Source organism: Kryptolebias marmoratus, linkage group LG22 (genome assembly GCF_001649575.2).
Source record: "Kryptolebias marmoratus isolate JLee-2015 linkage group LG22, ASM164957v2, whole genome shotgun sequence".
Classification (NCBI taxonomy): Eukaryota; Metazoa; Chordata; class Actinopteri; order Cyprinodontiformes; family Rivulidae; genus Kryptolebias; species Kryptolebias marmoratus.
The window spans coordinates 17,197,808-17,204,864 of NC_051451.1; the positions used below are offsets into that span (position 1 = coordinate 17,197,808).

At 34.9% G+C, this 7,057-nt stretch overlaps 1 protein-coding gene across 3 annotated transcripts in view; it reads left to right on the forward strand.

Moving 5' to 3' along the window:
• Positions 1 to 6,794: 6,794 nt before the first annotated feature.
• The window catches only part of ctbp2a (C-terminal binding protein 2a), a 67,991-nt gene continuing 67,728 nt past the window's right edge, over positions 6,795 to 7,057 (forward strand). For 2 of the 3 annotated variants that reach the window (XM_017430214.3, XM_037973450.1), the window contains exon 1: positions 6,795 to 6,929. The gene's annotated coding sequence lies outside the window, so the exon portion shown is untranslated. The remainder of the gene's footprint in view (positions 6,930 to 7,057) is intronic. The other variant, XM_037973447.1, reaches the window with a different exon arrangement.

The following is a 7,057-nucleotide window of genomic DNA, read 5'->3' on the forward strand; positions in this document are numbered from 1 at the left end:
ATGTTTTCATGCAGAAGTACGCTTTGACTTCTTTACGTTTTGTTATATATATATATATTTACTTCTTAAGGCATGATTTAAAAAAGTGTATTTCTTTCAGAACTAAAAAAAAACCCAAAACATATGCAGGTATTTTCTTTCACGTTCTTTGAGACTCAAAGATTTTTTTTATTTCTGAAGAGTAAAAACTTTGATTTATCGTGAAAAAAAAACAAAGTTTAATTTTGAAATGAGTTTTATGCTGGGTTTAGAGTTTCCTCTGAGATTAATAATTAAAACATTATAGTGAGCAATGACAAATATGACATTTCTTTTCTGAAAACCCCATCTTTACAGCTTGGATAGTTGGTTTGGATTGCCATGTGAGCAATTTGGTACTTTAGAGGCTCCATCTCTTGGTTTCATCAATGCTGTGCTAAATTTAATCTTATTAGGTAACAAGCATACATTTACTCTCTCACACACACAATATAAAGAAGTCCCAGCAACACAAGACCCTAATTCACGAAATGTGATTAGAAATATGTTAGCAAGTGAAGTTAATCACATTTGACACGTTCCTCTAATCGTTTTAGCTGAAACATTCGACCTAAGTTGTTTTCTTCAGATTCTGTTTTGCACATCACTGAGCTGTGTACCTTGGAGACTGTAGGTATTTGTGAATATGACTGTGAAACTTCTTACATTTAATTTTTTTTTTTATACAAACCTACCGTTTAATTTTTGTCTGGGAAAATGAACATAAGTATCCACAGGATTCTATTTCCAGCTTTAAGAGGAGGCAAAAACAACCAGAGAACATTACAAGAAGCCAAATCAACCATTTGTTAATGCGCCAATCAGAGAGGTAAATCTAGCTTTTCATACATTCCACTGGAGACATAAAGTACTGTGCAAATGTTTTAAATCATTGACATTTCTTTAAGTTATGGTGCCAAGGACCCTGACTTTATTGTTTTTTTTTTAACAAAGTGGTAGTGACTGATAATTCTCCAGGCTTTTTGAAGGTCTCTTAAAGTCTTTTTATTGTATATTTTTAAATTCATATTCTGTCAAGACAGCATGACAGTTGCCTGTCTTGACCATGACAGCAAACTGTTCAGTATTGTTCAATATGCATTTGAAAAATAAGGCATAAAAAACTATGAACAGTATCTGAAAGTCCCATTTTTAGGAAATGGGAAAGAATATCCAGCAAAGCCTGACAGCACTTGAGAGACCCATCATTCTTGCATTATGTTTTAATATATATGCTCTTTTATATCATTTTATTGGTGCCAAATACTACTTTATGTGAGTCAAACTGTCATTTGGTAGATTTTGGAGATTCTACACAAAAATAATTGTCCTTTTAATGGTCTGATAGTAACAAAGAACCCACAGATCTCATTCAAAGTGTTTTCTTTGCTAAGTTTTTTTGTTTTTCTGTAGAAACAACACTGGTTCACACCTTGGGTTGAGCAGCTTTTTTTATTCATTGGTTCATATGTCAGAGTTAACTTGATTAACAAACAACAACGCACAAAACGGATTCCTCTGAACACAGTCAAATATGGGACTAATAAAGAATGAAAAGGCAGCCAAAAAAATCTCTTGAAAGAAAGAAGAAATTTTGATGAGGAACACTTAAAACAATTATAAAGAAACTCTTATGTAAATCCCAAGTAAATGAAAGATGACTCAAGACTTTTGCCCAGTACAGTATAAAAGGATGAAAGCATCTCTACACAGTACATTTTAAAAGGCTGCTTAACATGTGATAGAAGCTTTAATGTTTTAAAATTTAAGAAAATGTGTGATCATAGTGGAATTATGAGGGTTTTTTTAAACATATTGTCTTTTTCTAAAAATATCACAAATATATAACATCATGCACCAAAAAGAGAAGATGCAATAGGTGGAATGGTAAATAGTTATCAATCTGATGACATTACTGAATGTAAATTACTCTCATACTAGCTGCTCAACAATGTCCTGTGTTCAGAATGTGCTACAATTTGTTAAATTCACAGTTTAACACCATTTGCCCTTTTAAGTTGAAGAGAATTGAAAGTTATCTACTGATGATTCTGAAGATAAATTAGCTGTACTTCATCCTTTTCAAAAATGGGGAGAAAAAAAAGGTGTGAATGTTAATTTAAAATTGCATGTAAGGTCACTACAGTGTATGCTTTCCAAGATGGTTTATGCAGGGTTATTTTTAATAGTAAAATCTTATTTAATGAATGAATCGATGAATATATGGGCTGAGTAAATGTGAGTCGTCGGTTCATTTTCACAACAGAAACAGTAAATCAAGACTTGGATATACGGCGCACACACACACACACACACACAGCAGCTTGTCAAAGGAAGGCTAGGCAATGGTGTAATTTAAGCACAAGAAACTGATTCAAGGTTGCAGAGAAATATTCATTCAAATGAAGTAAAGAGCGGCGCCGCATAAGAATAACTCGCCTTTAAAGATTAACATAACCCTTGGAGGTGTTATTGTATCGCCATAACCAAGTCAAGACTCGAGCAGGTGCAGAGCAGCTCTCCCTCTCTGTGAGTTACTGCTTTAAGTCCATCAAATTTCGTAGCACAATCATGAGCCTCCTGTTCACTCTCTGGAGTAGAAGAATTGCTTTGCATTTTAAAAAGGTCAAACACTCAGATCTCCGCCAAGAGGAACTGAGGGAAGAAATAATGTCTCTTTGCAGAAATATGCAGTCACACACTGCTGATCTCCTCAAATACTCACTGTATATTGAACAGATTAGACGTGTGTGTTGACTAACATCCTCTGACACGCGTATTTACAATATGTAATCATAATAGCAAACAATAATGTCAACATTTTCATAATCGGTGTTGATTTAAAGATTTATTGTATGAGTGGTGTAATGTTTTGCTTTCAGTCAGGTATATTTTTATTTGACTTTGTGTCGTGCATTTAACACAACGAAAGATAGGCTTGTTGGACCTGATTTGTGACAGTACAGCAGATTTTAAAGATGGATTCTAAACTACATGATGACATTTTGTGTAATACCACAAATGGAAGACGTTCAGGAGGGTAAAAAAAGTCATTCTTATGTTTACTTTGATTTTTTACTAAAAATTTTGATGCTGACATTAGAAAGGAAGGTGGTTTTGCACCATGTTGGAAAATTCATTGGCATATGAAATAAAAATATATTTCTGATCTCAAATTTCTGTGTGATGTTCTGCATCTATGCTGCTGTCACAGTTTTCACAATGTGGTCAAAAGCACTATTAAAACTCCATACCCTCCCCATTTAATTTTTATTTTTTTTAATTTCGAAAGTTTTAAAGTACCTTAAGGTGCTTTGTGTTATCAGTTTAAGTCTGATTTTGTCTCACATATACAATCCCACAGCTTTTTTTTTTTTTTTCCTGACCCACTCTCTCCTTAGTATCCGTCTCTCTGTGAACATATGCCTCCATTGGTGTGCCTTGTTGGCTGCTGTTTGCATTTGGAGTGTTTGGGGTTTTGCCCAGTAGTTACATTGTGCTGTGAACAAAATGACCACAGGAAAGGAAGTACGGGTCCAAGATCTCCATGTGTAAGACCACACACATCCACCAAATGATACTAAGGCCGCAGTCGAGCAAAATGCTCAGCTCAAACGATTTCACGCCAGTGAATAGTCCTACCAGTCTTTGAAAACCAAACCGTAAAAACACAAGGTTAGATTGGATTTGTTTATTCTCAGGTGACGTGCATTTCTGTGTCAAGGGAAAGTGGGACCTAAAGTGTTTGGTGCCAGATACAGTATCAACAAATTCCTTAAAAATGTAGTTTACTCTGAGAATTCAAGAGGTCTAAAATGCACACAAAAAGGTACCCTAAAGTACACAAGCAGATCTGTTGACATTAAGGCCCCTTTTTGGCAAATAATCAACAAGATTTCAAACATGGTGGAAAAAGAAAACCTCATCTTAGCAACAGAATGCTTCAGGAAAAATAAATGCAAAAATATTACCAATTAATTATCCTCCAGGGTCACTAGACTCCTGAGCTGCAGTTTAGGTGCAATAGGTCAAGACTTCATACTGTAGATGGCAGGCTGGTGGTATGTAAAACCAATAAATGGGTCAAAATATGGATTTTTCTGTTTGTGCTACATATTTTTTGCTCTTACCAAAGTGATCTCACTCTTAACACATAATATATATGCTCTTCCACTGCAAAAAAAAAACTGCAGCAACAACAAAAAAAGCTGAAATAGAATAGCTAAAATACTATAAATGTAAGGGTCCATGTTTGCTCCATATTTACCTTTTAATAGTGAAACAAGACAACATTGTGCAGCACATATAACTATTTTATGCTCAGTTTCTATTTCTAATACTTGCAATAACACTGATATTGGTGTTAGTGTTATTAGGTATTAATCATCACACTGTCACGCACACATGCACGTGCACATATACAAGTTAAAGCCCCATCCAGCTCTCCTGCTTTGCTGTCACTTGTAATAAGTTAAACTTAGGATAATGTGTATATTAAAGGGTATGCCTAAAATATGAAAATATACAATAATTTGACATTTTGATGCTTAACAAATACATTTAGATAAAAAATAAAACCCTTTCTTTTGTTATTATAACATTAAAGTTTGAATCTTTGACTTTAAATGACTGAGAGCTCAGTGTATAAGAATAGGTGGGAGTAAATGAATCTGTTGCTTGGCTTGATTTTCTTTGCAGAAAGTTCTTTTCACAGTGTAATTTGGTGGATCTGCTTAAAAACGATACAATCTTTTGTCTAAATATTGTACGGTTTTTAAGCACTGAGACAGTGCTATGTAGCCTGCACGCTGCACAAACGAATGAGACAACAATTACTCTGCTGCTGGAAGAAAAGGATTGAAAAAGAGAGCAATATAGATTAGAGAAATTAATCATAGATGGGAACAACTGCAGTTGTCGCTACCGGCACATAATATAAAGAAAAATAATGAACTGATTAAAAGTCTACCCCTTTTGTTTTACTATTGACAGTTGTGAAAAAGGTTTTTTTATTGTTAGTATTATCCATTGTGTTTATCCTAAAAAGCTCAGATATGTTTACTGACACTGCATTATCCTGAAGGATTATGCTCACTTGTTTGCTTGACTGAACAGAATGAAGCAACACAATACTCATACTGTAGTTTAACTTTTAGGCTTTACCAAGCTCAAGTTTAAAATTATTAAATGCACAAGTCATAAGTTAAGATCCAATTACCGATTCCAGGCGCCTTTAGTACCCAAATGATAAATCTAAAACTACTTTTCCTGATAACATTAGATTAAAAGAGGCGGTGTAAATATCAAATATTGTTGCCCCAATTCTCATGAACCACTGGACGGATTTTAATGAAACTCACAGAAAGTAATCACTGAATATACATCTGCAACTGATTAACGTTGGGAGCCAACGCAATTCAACATGGCTGCCACAACCACCTGACTTTTAAAAAACACAAAAATAGCTACAGCTCAGTTAATGTGACATATATTTAGCTAAGATTTGGTGTAGTAGCAGCTGGAACTGAGCTCCAGCACGTGTTGTAAGCGCTAACAGATTGTACAAAATCTTTTGTTTACATTTTTTTGCCATTAACTATTCAAAGCCAACACTGTCAGTCTGTTAGCAAAATATCTCATGACCCACTGGATGGATTTTAATGAAACTTTCAGGAAACAATCATTTAATGTTCCTTTAAAACTGATTACCTTTTGCAGTCAACCCAGTTCAAGATGGCCACTGCAGCCAACTGACCTTAGACAGCACAAACATGTCTATAATTCAGTTAATTCTACAGATACTGTGCTAAAATTTGGAGTGGTTGTTGCTGAGAGTCATTTACAACAAATACTCCAAATGCTACTTAGTGCATGAGAGCTTTGCCTAAAACTTTAGCATTAAAAGATTGGAGTCTGCCCCATCTGTCTGTTAGCAAAGTATGTCACAAACCACTGGATGGATTTTAATGAAACAATCAGAAAGTAATCATTGGATGTACCTCTACAACTCATTACCTTTTGGAGTCAATCCAACTCCAGCTAGACGTCACAGCCTATTCATGTTAGTCAACCTAAAAATTGCTATATAGCTCAGTCAATTTACAGATACTGAGCTGCAGTTTGATGTGATAGTAGCTGAGAATCATTCACAACACACACTCTGAGGAGATTGTGCATAATGTTATTTTAAACATTAAGCCTTTGTTTTTGTTTTTTGTTGTTGTTTGTTTTGTTTTGTTTTTGTAATTCGACTTCTAATTTAGGGTTTCACGACCATCAGTTGAGAACCAAATCACAGAAGAAAAAAAAACTGAAACCGACAAAATAAAAATAGTACAAAAAAATAATCTTTCTAGAAATTTCCCACCGCTGTCCCATCTTCATCAACTGCAGGAAGACTCTTATCTGTGCTCACTATGTGTGTGTGTGTGAGAGGTGTGTGTGTGTGTGAGAGAGAGAAGTGGGCAAAAGGCTCCGCCTCACTCAAAGAGCGAGAGAGAGAGAGAGACAGAGAGAGGAGAGAGAGAAAAAAAGGAAAAGCAAACTGATACACACCTCTCAATTCTGTCAGGAGGAAAAGAATAGGAGTGTTTATGAAGCGTCTAAGTAAACAGCAGGAGAAGCACGCGCACCGAGAGCCGAGAGCCGAGAGCCGAGGCTCCTCGCGCTCGTAAAAACCCGAAACCAGCCAGCGCCGGAGATTGTCCCATTGCGTGCAGGATTAAGTTTTTTTTTTTTTTTTTTTTTTTTTTTTTTTTTTTTACGTTGTTGTTGTTGTTTCTTTTAAAAAGAAAGCTGGATCATGATCTAAATCCGCGATAACAAGCGGATTGCGAACATGCGTAGCCTGCGCTGCTATTTTTGGAACCTGTAAAAGCCCGACGCTTGAACTCAGTAAGCATCCAGTCGAGGTAGGAGGATTCAAGATTATTGCAAAGACGAGTAAAAAAAAAAAAAAAAAAAAAAAAAAAAAAAAAAAAAAAAAAAAAAAAAAAAAAAAAAAAAAAAAAAAAAAAAAAAAAAAAAAAAAAAAAAAAAA